General features: G+C 43.9%; 1 long non-coding RNA gene across 1 annotated transcript in view; it reads left to right on the top strand.

Moving 5' to 3' along the window:
• LOC146810214 (uncharacterized) overlaps positions 1–18060 on the top strand; it is a 102309-nt gene that overhangs the window by 78630 nt on the left and 5619 nt on the right. Inside the window, exons 2-3 of the long non-coding RNA XR_014965644.1 lie at positions 13946–14047; positions 14968–15072. This is a non-coding gene — a long non-coding RNA (uncharacterized LOC146810214). The remainder of the gene's footprint in view (positions 1–13945; positions 14048–14967; positions 15073–18060) is intronic.

An 18060-nucleotide genomic window follows, 5' to 3' on the forward strand; every position in this document is an offset into this window, starting at 1 on the left:
ATTACATACGTGAAGCAACTAAATACCTACATAATTCATTCCATGAGTATTTCATTCCATTCCACACGTATTAAAAATAACAGCTCTACTCCCTCTCAAACTGTACGTCTTACCTTGTAAGCACATACCAACCTGCCCTATGGCCTACCTACTGCCTACCCTAGGGGTCACCTATATGTAGAAAAATATTAATTTAAGGGTTAGTAAGGGGTTTTAAATGTCTACTTTACCTGGTAGTAACACTGCACACATAGGCTGAGCAGTAGCAAGTCACAAGTATGTTTAATAGACTACTTGTTTGATTGGGTGAGTTGGAGTGACATTACTTCAATACATATCTACATAACTATATAACTTTTTCTATGGGTGTGTCACTAGATGTATGCGTAACTATCTCCCTATAAGACTGGGTGTCTTAGTATCTCTATGGGTACAGGTATGTAACTGAGTGTGCAACTTGCTCTGTTACTGCTGGATATATAGGTGCTGTGTGGGTGTGTGAGTGAATTTCTAACTGCCTCTGTTGGTTTGTGTCTGGGTGTTTGGGTCACTCTATGCTTTTGTAAATAGGTATGTGAGTCACAGAATGGTTGGAAAACTAAATGTCTAACTAGGCATATGGGTCTGTAAGAGTGTGTGCAGCTCACTGAAACTTCAAAGTGCATGTCTCACCTTTTAAGCACATAGCACCCTGCCCTATGGCCTACCTTTCGGGTGACTTATATGTAGAGAAAGGGGAGTTTAAGCCCTAACAAGGCCTTTTAAATGCCAAGTCGACCTGGCATTAAAACTACACAGACAGGCTCTTCATTAACAGGCACAACAAGTTCAAAGGTCTACTAGTCTGGATGGGTGACTAGGATTGTAACTACTTGGGTACATATTTAAGTAAGTATATCAGTCCCTCTGTGGATGTGTCATTAGATGGATAATTAACTATCTCACTATATGACTGGCTGTCCCAGTATCTCTATGGATTTGTATATTTGTATGTAAGTAGCTGTATAGATTGCTCACTGGCAGGATTATTGAGTGTTTAAGTATGTAACTGGGTGTGCAACTCGTTCTGTTGCTGCTGGATATATAATTGCTGTGTGGGTGTGTGAGAGAATGTGTAACTGCCTCAGTCGCTATCTGACTGGATGTTTGAGTGGCTCTATGCTTTTGTAAATAGGTATGTGAGTTGCAGAATGGGTGGGAGACTGGATGAACAAATGGGTGTATGGGCCAGTAAGTACATGTGTAACTCACTTAAACTACAATGCACGTCTTACCTTTTAAGCATGTAGCAAAATGCCCTATGGCCTACCTATGGCCTACCTTTGGGTGACTTATATGTAGTAGAAGAGGAGTTTAAGGATTGGCAACGAGTTATCAATGCCAAGTAGGTGAGACAGAAAAACTGCAAACACAACCTTGCAGTAGCTGTCCTAAGACACATTTAACCCCTTCGCTGCGGCGCGAATTCCGCCGCGGCGCTGGGGGGGTTTGGAGGGGTTGACGGCGCCGCTGTGCTCATGACGGAACCACGCAGTCATGAGTCACGGGTGAGCTGTGCTCATGACGGCGTGGTTCCGTCATGACTCCACCCACTGCGCTAATCGCCGGCACAGGCGGGGAATTAGCGCCGCGTGGGAGGAGCGGCCGCCAACGGCCGCAGCATGACAGAACCACTCCGTCATGAGCACAGCGCACCCGTGGCTCATGACGGAGTGGTTCCGTCATGAGCGGGGAACGTGTTAAAGGGCTTCTTGTCTGTATGCGTGACCAGGAGTGTCAGTACTTGTGTACATATCTGAGTCCGTGTATTAGACCCTCTGTGGGTGTGTCACTGGATGTGTAAGTACCTATGTTGGTGTGTCACTGGCTGTCTTAGTATCATTATGGATCAGTATATGTGTATGTAAGTGGTTGTATGGATTGCTTATTGGCTGTCTTAGAAAGTGCTGGGGTATGTAACTCTTTGTGCAACTATCTTATTTACTGTTCGATAAATAAGTGCTATCTGGGTGTGTGAGTGAATTTATAAGTGCCTCTCTCTCTGACTGAGTGTGTAAGTGTCTCTATGTTTTGTAAATACGTAATTGAGTCACAGTATAGTTGGGAGACTAGATGTATAACTGTGTGTATAGGTTTCCAAGCGTTCATATAACTCCCTGAGATTTCTAAGTACATGTCTTGCCTTCTAAGCACATAGCACCCTGCCCTATGAATTACCTACGGACTACCTTAGATTTGATTTATCTGTAGTACAAGGGGAGTTTAAGGGTTGGCAAGGAGTTATCAATGCCAAGTCGGCCTGGCAATAAAACAGCACACACAAGCTCTGTATTAGCAGTCCCAGCGCATGTTTAAAGGTCTACTTGTCTGGATGGGTAATTAGGAGAGTCACTACTTGAGTACATATATCAGTATTTATTAGTTCCTCTGTGGGTGTGTTATTGGATGTGTAAGTAAAATATGCAAGCATATGACTAGCTCTCTCAAAATGTCTGTGGGGCTGTATAAAGGTATGGTACTGCTTGTATGGATTGCTTATTGCCTGTTTTAGTGAGTGTACCGGTATGTACATGTGTGTGCAACTGCCTCTGTCACTGCTGGATACATAAGTTCTCTGAGGGCATGTTACTGAATGTGTAAGTACCTCTGCCGGTCTCTGACTGGGTGTGTGACTGACTCTAGGGTTTTGTAAATAGGTACTTTAACGGCTGTATAGATAGATGACTGGATGTATAACTGGGTATATTAGTATGTAAGAGCGTTTCTAACTCACTGAAACTTCAAACCACATTTAACAATTTAAGCACATTCCACCCTGCCCTATTGGCTCCCCAGAGCTTACCTTAGGTGTGCTTTATATGTAATAAAGGAAGGCTTAACACTTAGAAAGGTGTTATTAATGTCAATTTAACATAGGAGTGTAAACTGCACAAACAGGCTCGGTAATAGCAGGCCTGATACATATTTGAAGGACTACTTCTCTGGGTTGCACAATCAGAGCTACAATTTCACTGCTACTATTTAATTGACAGACCCTGAGCACAGGTAAATGACTTAACTACGAACGTACAAATAAAAATAAATATATAAATTGTGGATAAGTCAATTAAACCATATTTCGGGGACAAAAACATTCACATTGCCACTATCTACCACTAATAAAATTTTCAGTCACCTAATTACAACTGACTGTCTCGGTATGTAACTAGATTTGTAAGTGACTGTTTCATTGTCCAAATGGGTATATAACTGATGATATGCATGTATATATCAGTTATTGTACAAATGGGTGACTACGTGCATCAGTACTTGACTTCATATATGATTGAGAATATCTGTGCCTCATTGGGTATGTAACTCGAAATATAACTAACCTTCACACTTTCTTTCATTTAACATGAATTCATAACTCAGTATATGTATATATATATTTTTTAAATGTACACCACTATTAAAATACCTGTGAAATCTCTTTGTTGTTCTCCCATTTTTAACGCAGTTTTACTTGAAATCTCTGATCAGGCAAAATGTCAAGTATATACTGCCAGAATGGTACACTACTTTCAGTACAAAAGAACCAATAATGCCAACCTTTCCAACTGTGCCTTCAGTGATACAGATGTACTTGGCAAATTATAACCTTCCTTTCATTTTTTTGATTTCTATTCCACTTCTCAATGATCAGTTTTTTTAACCCATTTTTAGTCTCCTGTTAAGAAGCCCAATGTGGTAGTGTTTGTGGATGGATTCGCTAATACACTGCGATGCTCAGCACGGCCACTGTGTAACTTCGCAACAGATTCGCAAATCTATGCAGGAGTCCATTAAAGCATTTAACATTGTACTGTTGTTACTTTGCATCTTATCCATTTAGTGTCATGTATCTGGTCACATGACTGGGTGTAGACAGCAGCTGGACTTTGTGTATTCCTCCTATACAGCCACACACAATAGGAGATGAACCATCACTGGCAAGATAGGAGGGAGGAGCTGGGCACAGCTCCACTTACAACTGAACAGGTTATGTCATGCCTCCACACAAAGGGCTGTATACCCCCTGTAATTAGTCTAGGGCACGAACAAGGAAGGCAGGATGCCTGATAACTTCAAAAGGAAACCTCTAGAAGCTGCTCCCCCACTTCAAAGGCATAACTGGGTATAAACACTGGACCTCAGACACCACCACTTCAGCACATTTTTGGACCTGTGGATACTCTGCCAAGAAGAAAGACTGTCTGCTGAAGGACTGCCACTCTGCTGAACTACACTCTGCTGAAGTACTGCCTTGCTGTGCTGCTGCTTTGTTGTGCTGACCTGCAGTCCTCTTGCCTAGGTGAGAAGGACTGGACCTGCATCTCACTGCACAGGCATGCCGTAGAGATCTGGGACCTCCTCAACAACCTCTCGCCAGACGTCGCCTTCTTTACGGAAACCTGGACCGACGCCTCCTCCCTGCTGACATCGCCACTGCCATTTCTGATGATTTCAAGATCCAGAGGAAGGACTGCCCCAACCGCCCAGGAGGAGGACTCGCAATCGCACACAAAAGCTCACTCCAACTCTCCACCTCCAGCACGCGCGACTCCCCTTCCACCACCGAACACCTCCACTTCCAGATCCAGACCAACCCTGGAACAACGCTTCACGGCACCCTCGCCTACAGACCCCCGGGCCTCAAACAACTTTCACCGCTACTGTTGCGGACCTCATCGCACCCCACACCATCGCCTCCATGAACTACATACTCATCGGAGAACTGAACTTCCACCTCAACAACCTCAGCGACCCCAACTTCACCACCCTCCTGGACAACCTCACCAACATCGGACTGAAACAGCTCGTCACCATCCCTACCCACAAGGCAGGACACACCCTCGACCCCATCTTCGCAGGAGGGAACAACATACACTTCAGCCACACCACTCAGCCCCTCTGGACGGACCACCACTGCGTACACTTCCCGTTCAACACTGCCACTGCTCACAAACCCACCCCACACCCTCCGAGAAAGAATTGGAGCAAGATCACAGAGGTGCACCTCAACTTCCCCCATCATCCACGACCCCACCCCGGCCTCAAACTACACCAACTGTGCAGCCAAGGAACTACAACACTGGATCACCAACTGCGCAGACAAGCTTGCACCCCTCTGCACCACTGACAGACAATGCCCCGTAAAGGCCACCTGGTTCACCACTGAATTCCAAGAAGCCAGACGCTCCTGAAAACGTCTCAAGAAATGATGTAGAAACAGCAAAACCACAGAAGACCTGACCACCGACAAGAACGCCATGACAGAATACCACCAACTCATAAGATCCACCAAGAGGACCTTCATCCGGAACAAAATCCTCACCAACACCAGCAACTCAAAGGAACTCTTCAGGATCATCTAGCAATTCACCAAACCCCCCAGCGAAGCCACAGACATCACACCCTACCAGGACCTCTGCAACAAGCTCGGCTCCTACTTCCACCTGAAAATCAAGGCCCTCTATGACAACTTCAACAAACAGACCCCAGAAACCTCCCTTCCCTCCAGCGACGACAGCCAGCACACCATCATTGCCTGGAACCCGGTCACCACCGAAGATAGCACTGCGACCATGAAGAGCACTCACACTGGAGCACCCTCAGACCCCTGCCCGACGCACATCTTTCACAGAGCCACCACAGCCATAGCACCCGAGCTACAACGCACCATCAACGCCTCTTTCGAATCCGGAATTTTTCCTGACAACTGGAAATGGGCAGAAGTTAATCCCCTCCTGAAGAAACCCTCTACAGAACCCGACGGACCTGAAGAATACCAACCCATCTCTCTCCTTCCCTTCGCAGCCAAAGTCACCAAGAAAATTGTCAACGCCCAGCTGACGAACTTCATCGAAGAGAACGCCATCCTCCACTCCTCCCAATCCGGACATCCCCACAATCCTCAACCAAGGCCACACCGCGGCCCTCATCCTTCTAGATGTCCCCGCAGCCTTCGCCTTAAGACACACATGGGTGAGTAGCACACTTTAAACCCATGTTTGATTGATTAATTGATTAATTGATTGATTGCATCTCTTGTACCAAGAACCCAAGGTACCTTCAAGAGCTACTTGGCTGGCCTCCTGATTTGAAGCCTGAGGAACATAACAGGCTTCCAACAACCCTGCACCTGCACCTTGACTGTGTCATCTGTGAGTCTACTCAAGTGGTTCCCCCCAGTCCTGGACTCTTGGAAGTGGGCTGAAAGTGCTTACCAGACTCTGTGGACCCAGTGGAACTGATGCATTTCCTCTGTTGTACGGTGCAAACCCAAGCAGAACCGGCACATTGCTGCTGTTGCGTGGATGGGGTACATCGCAAAGACCACATCACAGCTCTTTGAACCTGCTACATTGCCCCGAATGCGCAATGCACCCTTGTCGACAGCAACCTCGAGGACGATGCTGGACTCCCCATGGCAGCCTCACAGCTCTTCGGAACCAACGCATCGCCCCAACTGTGCACCCCATCCTCGACACTGGACTTTGCATCACAAGCCCCATTGACGGGATTCTCGACGATGATGCAGGCCCTCACATCGCAGCCTTGCCATGCTTCGGAAGCACAGCATCACTTTGGCTGTGCAAACGCATCTTCGATGCAGATCCTCACTCTGCATACCAAGGTTTAAGGTACTTTGTTCAGTGGGCCTAGCTGCGTCCCTGGAGCTGGCCCATGCTCCATTGCAGTCGTTCTAAACTTGCCACTTTGTCACAGTCCTGTGCGACCAGTTTTCCACAGTTGGCGCTTTACGCCTTTTGGAGCTATTTTTACTAAAACCTTTCAAATTGAATATCTTCAGTGCTACTAATAGGATTTTTCTCATTCTGGTGTTGTTTTAATTCTTAAAAATTACTCTATTTATCTAATGCTGCTGTGGGCTCCTTTTGAAGTGTGTTTTCATTGCCAAATATAGCACAACTACTTTCCACATTGTCTCTGAGTTAAGCCTGACTGTTCTGTGCCAAGCTACATGAGGGCTGAGCACAAGCTAATTTAGAGTTTGCCTGTGACTCCACCCTGAGAGGAATTGTACTTGCTGCTTGAGAAGGGTTTCATCACCTTCAACCAGTAACCCAATTTCTTACACCTACCCTGGTGAGCGCCACCCAATTAATGCTCCCTCGTGCTCATCACCCCATGTAGCCACCTCTTCGTACCAGCCGGCACCCTGCAGCATATTTTCCTGTCCTCGTGCTGATGCACATCAGCCTCTGTGCCTTGCTAAGCATCATCTTGGCCTCCCTGATAAACATCACCATGTGCACCTTGCAAGGCTACGATTGGCTATTTACGTGCCTGGATGCATGTATGATTGCTTGTTTGTGGTCACAGGTGGCTGTTTGTGATTTATTTGTATGAACATGGGTGTCTGTATGAGTGTTATGTCCAAGTTAAGTGTTTGCTTGTACAGGTCAGCCTCTCTGTGCATACAGTATACAAAAGCCAGACCTATTGAATCTGACAATTCTTGTTTCAAATGGTAGTGATGCCATTATCTCTAGTATTCAATGTCACTGTCATTGAAAGTAGGCGGCGTGCTCATGCACTATAACACTGCCTCCTGCAATGCAGCATCAGGCAGTGCAGTACAGTGCAGCTCTAGGAAGCAAGCACGAAGCAATGTAATTATGTGTATCTAGAATAAAGATGATTATAAATATACTAATATTACAACTACTAATACTGCTACTACTCTAATACTGCTAAGAATATAACAACGTATAAGTAAATAAGTAAATTAAAGGCATCAACTTATTGCTTTCAGAAAGCAGTCTGAAACTTCAAACTTCCCAAATACTGTGATGAATGCTGAAGAAATCAGATCTTGTAGGGAATGTTTAACTAGAGAGGCAGGAGGCAGGTCAAGCGAAGATTTCTAACAGACAGGTATCCGTTTCTGAAGGCCTCTGAGTAGATCTTAATTTATTGTTTTAGAAATCAGATCAATTGCTCAAATCAGCATCACATGGCAAGTTAAAAAAAGAACATTAGCGCCAACTTCTCTGTATGGATTGGCCTACATCAGTGAGGACATTCTCCTGTGTTATAGATCCCTGTCTCTGTTTTGAAGGCGTCTCTCGGGTGCATGAATCATCACACTGAGATCTGTTTTTAGCTGGTGTTTTCTCTGCCAGCTCAAGGCTGCTGCTGTTTACAGATTTAGAATTGCAGACAAACTCATTCAGTGTGAAGTATCAGCTTCTTTGCTGTTTTGCAACCATTAAACTCTTTCAAAATGCCTCAGGGGAAAAGTATATTCTTCTTGCTTTCTCACTCACATGGATCAGTCAAAACATGTTTCTCAAGATCAAAAATTGAAGCCAGTTCGCGAAGCATGGCCTTCCTGCATTTCACATTTCACAGATTTCGAAAAAATGGATAAACGGATAACACTTCATCTTCCTCCACTTCTAAAGAGATGTCCATCTCGTTTTTTTAACGAACCAGGTGTATTCAATTGATCGACCAATTCTTTTTAAATCAATATGCCCTTCACAACGCCCCTTGTCAAAAATAACAAAAATGATAAAATACTAAAAAGTAGCCCGGTGTAGGGAATGAGGGCTTGAGACACTGTTTACCGCTTAGGGGGCTACTACGCGAATGATACTTCCAACCCCCTTTCGCTAAGTTTCTTTCAGGGAAACAGAAGTCTTGCAAACATCCCACACTGAGTTTTCATCGCTGTCTGGGCAGCAGCTGCAAGTGCATAGAGGTGCTATGGGGCTGTGTTCCGACAATAGACTACAATCCCAGCAGGCCAGAAACTCTTGCATGCTGATGAGATAGAGGCCATTTTGGACATCGAAGTACAGCTTCTCTCATGGCCCACGGTGTCTTTGCTAGTCAATTAAGATACAATGTTGCTTGATCCAGGACTTAGCTACAAGGATCTCGAATTTACTTGGCAAGACCAATTGCTTCCTATGAATTTGTATCAATGGACCTTACAAATTCAGAGACATATTCAGAATGCTGTGCTATTGATAAAAATGAACCTTGAACTATTTTGTGAACATTTATATGAGCTCTTCTAAGATGGAAAAGAAAGGATTCTAATACTGAACTATGTTGCATACATGCATATGAATGTTACGCAAAGGTATTAACAGGGCCACTGGAATTATCAGGCAGGAGAGGGCCAAATTATGTGGCTAGGTTTTATTTATTTATGGATTTGTATAGCGCTTGAATCACCCCTGAAGGGGTATCTCAGCGCTCAAGGACCCACATAAGAAAGCTGTCACAAAGGAGCGAGTCTACAACAGAACAGTTTTCAAAGCCTTTCCGAACTGCAGATGGTCCGGGCACTGCCTCAATGAAGTGGGAAGCTGGTTCCAGTAGAGGGGAGCCAGATTTGAAAAGGCTTTTCCCCCTGTCCTTAACTTCTTGACTAAGGTTGACTAAATTATGCAGCACAAAAAGGCAAATTATGCAGCATAATGCGGCACATTGTCTGATAGCATTACTTTAGCATTTTGTAATTTCTACAGTTGTTAACACTGTCTGGGCATAGCTTGCACCTCAGTTTAACACCCAAAACATAGCAATAAGCAATTGAAAGGGGAGAGGTCAACCTTTGAAAAGGACCTTTGACCATGCAGCATCATGTGTTGCTGCAATTTTAGTAACTTTTGAACCGCTTGAGCTAGATACCATTTGTTTTGTTAAAATCTGCAGATTATGTTGCAGATGATGGATTGTTTGGCAAATGCAGCAAATCCATAACTATGCAAAAAATGTTGCAGCCACACAATCGCATGAATCCAGTGGACCTGAGTATTAGAGTTCTAGTATGCAGAAACGTTTTTCCAAGTTAAGTGACGACAAAAGATTAACATTGTTGGTTACCTTGCAATTCTACATACATCAGGTAGAAACTATACCCCATTCTCCACAAGAGCATGCATAGTTATGTAGCTTGAGGTAGCTATTGAAGTTATAGCGTGAAATGCTAGTGTACACATATTTAAGGTATTCATTCTATGTGTGCTTATCATTCAGGATTTACATGCTCCACGCCACAGTAGAGAGAGTTTGTTACACAGTCATATTGTTACGGTATAGCCATTCTTTATTACATTTCAGCAGATAGACGTCTGTAACATTCTACTCACGATATCCTTGTCATGTAGGTATAACAGAACATCTTACAGACATCTTTAAACAACAGTATTGATAAGTCAGATGGTAGAGTCTTGTGTCTTTGTTTTCTCTCTTATCCCATTTCCGTTTACCCATTTCTACCACTAGCCCTCATATTCTTGGGTATGTTGTCCCCTTGGACAAGGTGAGAGATGGTAAAGTGCATTGCTACAATTGGATTGCATGTGCAAAGGTTAGTGCATCTTGAAACTCAGCACACAGGATTGCAGGACTAAGGGGGATAATAACAAGCCCCTATCGCCAAAGGAACATCACTTTTAAAGATGTTCCTTTGGCGGTAGGGGCTTTGCCTTATTTACAAGGCTGCGTTAAGCCACTAACGTCACTGCCGGTGGGCGAGGGTGTGCCGGGCAGTGTTTTGCTGCTCTGAGGTCTGGCGCACCCACAACCAAATAACTCACCTTTGGTCTGACATCCTGGACAGGGATCAGGACCTGCTGGACCTGCTAGGTGTTGTGGTCGTGGGGCTTGTGAGTAGCTAATTTATTACTATTTGTGTGTTCTGTTCTGTGTTATTGCGAATATTATTTTGTTCTCAAATAGCAAGAATGCTGCTGCTGCTGCTGCTTACATGCTGTTAAGTTACATTCACAAATCTCATATTATGTGATTGTTATTCTTCTAGACAGGGCAAAGGCGCTGCTAATCTTACTTGTTTTAAAAGTTTGCGCTCGCTTGGGCTGATTATGTAAGAGAGTTTAGAGAACCTAAGTTAGGTAATGCAGACTAGAGAGACTTTCCTTTGTCCTGTCACTAAGATAGTGGTAGGTAGTTTTAGCTCGTTACTTAGTATCAGTTGGTAATTTTTTTCCGGTCTGCGTGACGCGTTCTCCATCACATGCTGCTGACTCCTTAGTAGAACCTATTGTAGTTTGTTAATAATAATAATAATAATAAAACATTTTTAGAGCGCATGGCTGCACAGTTGTGTATCCCCGCGCTGATTGCTGAAAATCTCATCCGCGACTACCGAACGGAAAAAGGGCCAGAGTTATTGAGGGAAGAGGTGAGTTTTCAAGTTCGCTCTGAAAAGGGTTTCAGAGGGTTCCATTCTTAAATGAGTCGGCAGGGCGTTCCAGAGTTTCGCTCCTAAAAAACTAAAGGAGCGGCCCCCGATTTTGGCTTTATGAACGCGGGGAAGTTTGAGGAGGGACATTCCTGAGGACCTCAGATGACGAGTAGGACGGTGGATGGTCATGAGGCTTCTAAGGTATGAGGGGCCCTTGTTGTGGGCTATCCTGTGAATATAGCAGAGACTCTTAAATTTGATTCTTTCCTTAACGGGGAGCCAGTGCAATTTGGACAGTGCGGTCTTGGCCGAGGTTCTTTTAGGAAGGCCCAGTACCACCCGGGCGGCTGCATTTTGAACACATTGCAGCTGGTGAAGGAGTTTTTGGTTAATGCCCAGAAGAAGGGCATTCCCATAGTCCAGGTGCGGTGTGACAAGGGCGTGTACAATAGATTTCCTGGCTGTGATGGGTATAAGGTCAATGATTTTTCTGAGAATTCTTAGTTGTCCGATGCATTTGCCGATGGTCTTATGGACTTGGGATTTACCTGAGAGATCCGAGTCGATCATGATCCCGAGGTTCTTGACTTTCTCAACCGGTTGAGGACAGTCGCCAAGCGATGTGGGCCACCATGCTTGAGACCAAGGGGAGGTGTTGTTCCCAATCACAAGCACCTCAGTTTTGTCACCATTTAGCCGGAGACAATTACTGTCCATCCACCTAGCGACCGCCGTCATACACTCCGAGAAGTTTGCGGCATACTTGTCAGTATCCGGAGTGAGCTTGAACATGAGCTGCGTGTCGTCGGCGTAGCTGACAGTGCCCAAGCCGAAGTTCTCTATAATTTGAGCCAGGGGTTCCATATAGATGTTAAACAAGGTAGGGCTCAAGCTGGAGCCCTGTGGAACCCCATAACTCACGGACCGCGGGGATGATTTAAAAGGCGGGCAGTGAAGCTGGAAAGTTCTATTGGAGAGAAAGGATTTAATCCACTCCAGTGCACCGTCTTTCACTCCAATGTCAGAGAGTCGGGACAGGAGCGTGGCATGAAGCACCGTATCAAAAGCGGCGCTTAAGTCCAACATGACCAGCGCTGCAGTTTCACCCTCGTCCACCATCTTGCGGATAAATTCCGTGGAATACAAGACAGCGGTTTCCGTGGAGTATTTGGGTCTAAAACCGGATTGGGTGGGATGGAGGATGTTTTCTTGCTCTAAATAAGCCATGAGTTGAGAGTTCACTATTTTCTCTATTATTTTGGCGCAGAAAGGCAATAGAGATATTGGTCTAAGGTTTTGAAAGTGAGTGATAGGAATGTTCGGTATTTTTTTCAGGGGGATGACTTGGGCGTTTTTCCAAGCCTGCGGAACGAGACATTCTTTGAAGGAAAGGGTGACGAGATGACAGATTTGATCCATGAGGATACTATCCATGATGTCTTTGCATTTGTCTAAAGGACACACATCGTTTGGGGAGCCTGAATGGATGCTGTTGATTATGCTAGACAGTTTAGTTTTGTCCGGAGTGAAGAAATGAGTGAGAGTGGATTTATGAGGACAGGGAGGAATCGTACCCAGAGTGGGGGGCGCGGAAAAAGTAGCGTGGATTTTGTCTACTTTGTTGACAAAGAAATCAGCAATTTCTTCACATAACTCATCGGAGTATGTGTCTTGCGTATCCAGGCTCGCTGTGTCTGTAAGTTGTTTATAAATCTGGAACAGTTCTTTAGAGGGATTGGTGGACTGTTCAATTCTGTTTTGGTAAAAGAGACTTTTTTCCGTTCTAATAAGTCTCTGATAGGCTTTTAATTCACGTTTATAATTTTCCTTCAGTTCCGTGGAGTAGTTCTTTCTCCAATTTCTTTCAATTCCTTTGCACCGGGCTTTAGCTGCCTTTAATTTTTCTGAAAACCACGGTTCAGATTTTGTTCGCCTAGCTGGGGGTTTGCAAGTCCAGGGGGCGATTTTATCTAGTGCCTTAACCAACCAGAGTTCGTAAGAATTCCAGGTGTCTTGAAGGGATAGGCCTTGGGGGGGGGAGTGAGTTTTTAATTCGTCAGAAAGGCGTTCTGGGGTGTAGTTTTTCCAATTTCGACGTTTGGCACATACATGTTTGTGGGCATTATCCTTGATCCTGGTATTGAGTATATTGAACGTAATCAAGTGGTGGTCTGACCATATTATAGGGACCGGAGGTTGTATATTAATGCCTTCCCAAGTCGCGAAAATGGGATCGAGGAGGTGGCCCTGTTTATGTGTAGGTGTAGGTGTTAGTGAGTAAATAATATAGCAACTCAGTATCAGCAACCAACCAACAATTTGGTGTATGCAATATGCATGCGTTCATCTATGCATTTTTGAGGGTTAAAATAAATGCAGACTTAGTGAATTGGCCCGTCAAAGGGCGGGATTCATTGATGATTGTGAATGAGATTGAACTTAAAAGAAGCAAATATAATTTTGGGCAATTCATTCCAAAGTATTTGGAATAGGCGGGCTAGGTGGTACTTAGGTTTAGGATTCTAGAATCGGAATGGAACAGTGGAATAATAAAGAGATAGGACAGTCCATGACTGCGATACTAGTCTACTACTAGTAGTCAATCTGATTAGATCGGTCAATTCTATTGCAAATGCCATTGTCAAAAAATCGTTTAGGGACGATTTTTTAAATATTTATTTTTTGTTTCACACCAGTCAATTTTTGTCTCTTTATTATGTCTTACATGATCAGCATCCAGGGGCAAGAAGAAGATGATGAGGTCTGCCAAGGCGGGAGCTGGTGGTGCCTCCCAGGATTGCTCCTCTAATACAGATGACTCTGCTGCTGGCCCCAGTAAGTCCTCCTGCTGTCAATATTAATTATTATATTTCTCTAACTTTTACTGCACCTTATTTTTTCCGAACTATTATTTCAGTTTCCTAATTCTATTTTTGTACCAAATCTTTTTCAATCTATCTGTTTCTAAATTCTTGTTATCCCTGCATTTACCTACCAACTTAGTTATTTACATTTCTAGTGTCTGGTTTTTTTTTACATCAATCTAACTGCCTCTGACTCGGTACTACTATATTTGTCTGTAGCTTGCTTTATAATTTATTCTGGTTTTTCAGTCAGCTTACCCTCTCCCCTTATATTTTGTGGACTGCCTACAGTCAGAGAACACATTGGACAACCTTTACTACTACTAGTACTACTACTCTGCTGTGCAGATTGCATGCCCAACCAAGGCATTCTACGCATGTTTGTTGAGATTAGAAGGCTTTCTTTTACTTTCTTTCTCATGCACAATCAGTAAATAAAATTAGGGTCACGCTGGACACCCCAAAGTGGTGTATTTTTATTTTTTCAAGTCTAGGCCTAGTACTATTATTATTAGCAGCAGTTGATTGTGATCAACTGATTACCATGTACCATGTCTGGAAGGAAGTATGAGGAGGAGGAGGGCACAATTATATTATTTTCCAACCAAGAAGTTTTAAAACTCAGATTCACCAATAGCTCTAACCACTGAGTCCAGTCCTTCGGGTTGTCCTCTTCTAAAGAGGCTTTTTGAAAATTGGCACCAAGAAAATGCCCAACCAGATATTTTATTATTTTTGATAGGACATACTGTCTACTCTACTCTAGTACACAATTTGTACTAGTGAGGTTGTGATGTATCTATGTATTGTATTTTCAATCTTGCTAGTGAAAGAAATAAAAATATAGGAAGGCGTATATGGCATCTAAAAAATGTGTAATGTTTTTACTAGGCGTACCGACCACCAGTGCCTGACCCAGTGGGGAAGGCGACGCCAGCCAGGAGGGAGCAGATGCAGCAGCTGCATGGGGTGAGCCAGTAGCAGTGGCGGGCGGTGGTAAGTTATATTCCTTACTTATTGACAATACACACTTGCTGCAAGGGTGTACGCTGTACTGTTGAGAGAGACTAAGTTGTTGTGAACAACAGTTGAAGAAGACATTTTACTTAGCATCAGCAATAGCATTAGCGGCAGGAGTTGAGTAACTAATGGCCTCTTCTATCTGACTTCAACTCAGCTGGGAAAGTTTTATGAAGAAGACTAAGAGTCAGACGACCTTGATGGATGGGTTGAACAAAAAGGGAAAGAAGGATGGAATGAGGAAGGACGGGTGACATGTAATATATGACTGGCAGTGAAGGATGCGTGGGTGAAGGCAGGGGGGCCGGGATGCATAGGTGGCTGATAGAATGCATGCGTGGTTGAAGGATGGGTGAAAGGTAAAAGAAAGGATGCCTGCCTGGGTGGGTGGGTGAAACTGTATGGGTGATAGGAATCCTCCGGGGGTTAGATGGGTCAAACTCAAAGGCAAGCAAGGACGCATGGGTGGTGATTTAAAAAAAAAAAATGACAAATGTATGTTGTTGGTGAAAGGTTTGTTGAGGGGGTTACTCTTTTACTTCACACTGTTTCCTTTGCTGCAGGGCTGGGGTCAGTTTTTGAATGAAATCTGCCAATAGTATAACACACCAACAGATAGATGAGGTACCCTCACTTGACCTACTTGTACTGTCAGTCTCTCCTCCTAGTTTATGCAGTCTGCAACTAAAACCCCTCTGGACTCAGAAGGGTGTAGGTGTGTGAATTAATTACTTTCCATAGTACATTATGCCTCCCCCAAACTTCTTCTCTTACCTGTGATTGATGTTTATACTCAGGCGAAGCGATGGCTGCATGGTGATGGTTTGGTTTCCCAAGGTTCCATGGTGGTAGTAGTAGACACTGACAGTAGCATTTACAAAAAAAGAAAACAAGACAGTCAGTCACCTGAGGGAGACTAGGGAAAGAGTCGTAGAAGTACAGTACACAAGAAGACTGCCAAACAAGAAACCATGATGATGATAAGCAATGCTAAAGTAAAATCAACCAGAATGCCTGGAGGGCTAGCCTAGAACGAGTTACATACTGAAGTCGACTTGAGCTATGAAGTGGACAAGCGGCTTTGCAACCTTTAGTGCTGGAACTAGGATGATTGATAACTCGATGCTGGCAACCAATTATATTTTGATGGATTATGTTCCTCTGGAGAAAAAAAATTGAAGATTGAATACTGTGCAAGGGTGGAAATCTAATATTGCCAGTGAGGGGTATAATATATATACTTAGAGCAGAAGAAGATCTTTGCCCTGCCTTGAGTTAGTGTTGCTTTCACCAAATCCCCCGAAGCAAGTGTGTGATCAATAATTGGTTTAAATATAATTTAGTCACACCGCTATATAAATCACAAATCCCGGGGGAAGAGGGCTAGGGTATGATGAATGGTTGGGAAGAGGGATTTGACAAAGACAAACACCACATATGGACAACTCACAAAATCTCGGTAACCGACCATCATAAATCTGTTAAGGGAGAAAAAGAAAATGCATGCATGATGATGACTTGATGAGTGTCGTACTAGATTAGTACAGGGCAGTATATTATTAATCATTATGCAATTGCCTTGCCTGTCTGCCCCAGAGAGACCCAAGTTACATACATTTTATGTTCTGTTGTTGTACCAGGCTTCCTTCGAAAGATAGCAAAGAAAATTAAAAAATCTCTGTTGGAGTCAAATATATAAGCAAAGATAAACAACAACTCACACAGTCGTAACAATTGAAGAGAAAAAAAGAATATTATAATTATTGCCAAACTGGGAGTTGCATCTCTGCATTCCTCTTGGTCCTTCCTTGGACTGTCCGTCTGTCAATCTTGGGTGCCTGCCTGGCAGAAGAGGTATGGTAAGGTAAGTGTGAGTTGTTTTTCCCAGTAGAGCGCAGGGTAAAGGCCGGCCTGTAGATGGAAAAACAAAAAGGATATTGAAAAATCAAGGAGAAAAGTTAAACTGCATACATTAAGGGCGAGTGCAACAAGAAGACTTTCAGAGGTGGCATGGCTAAATCATGTCTGTTTTCAACAGTTACCTCCAACAACAGGAGCAGGCCTGCCCACCCAACCTCCACTTAGCTTAGAATTGGAGCCAGACAGCACTGAGCACACATACACACACACAGCAACATAGAACTTTCCAAATTAGGTAACAAAATCAATGCAGGGCTGTCAGTCACACCACCAGGCTCGCCTCCACCACTACACAGACATGTAGGTCTGGTTTTGTTGGTTAGCTTTTAGGCCACTTCATGAAATGCCCGAGTTATTCCATCAATCATATATCAATCCTACTGACTGCGAGTATGGTATGGTCATGGTGTACAAACCGAGTGAATCCAGAATCATAAATGCAATGGATCGGCCTGCAGTAGTACAATTTTGTTATTGGACAACAAGAAGGGAAACATTGACTTGTGTTACTTTTTTAGTGTGTACATTAAATACTAGTAGACATCATGCACAACACAGGCACCAATCACTCATTTACCTGTTCTTCCGGGGCAGTCCCTCTAGGCTCAGAAAGTAGGATAGATATATAGTCAGGTTTGGAGGGACTTGAGGCAGGCACACATTTCACATTTGTTTTACTATTCTCCATCCAGTGTCTGGCTTGAGGGAAATGGAATTAGGACGAGTCAGGACTCAAAGAAGTGGACTTATTTCTTCACTGACTACACACAGTTGCAACTCCAATCCAGAAAGAAAAGAGTAAGACGATGGGGATGGATTTGTTGTGATTCGAACCAGAAAGACAGTGGCACACACAAATAATAAAGTAAATAATATTAGTTAGCTGTATCTTTTTGGGGGCGTAAAAAGAAGAAAGAAAGTAACTCGAAAGCCTAGGCAGCAGGGAAGTAGAGCTCATCCTCAAACTCTAGTGGTTCCCCCAAAAGTGGGCCACCTAACACACTACTTTCATGACCTAAGTCATCACCTTCCTGCTGTGCTACT

This window comes from Triturus cristatus, chromosome 7, assembly GCF_964204655.1.
Source record: "Triturus cristatus chromosome 7, aTriCri1.1, whole genome shotgun sequence".
In the NCBI taxonomy this organism is placed as follows: domain Eukaryota; kingdom Metazoa; phylum Chordata; class Amphibia; order Caudata; family Salamandridae; genus Triturus; species Triturus cristatus.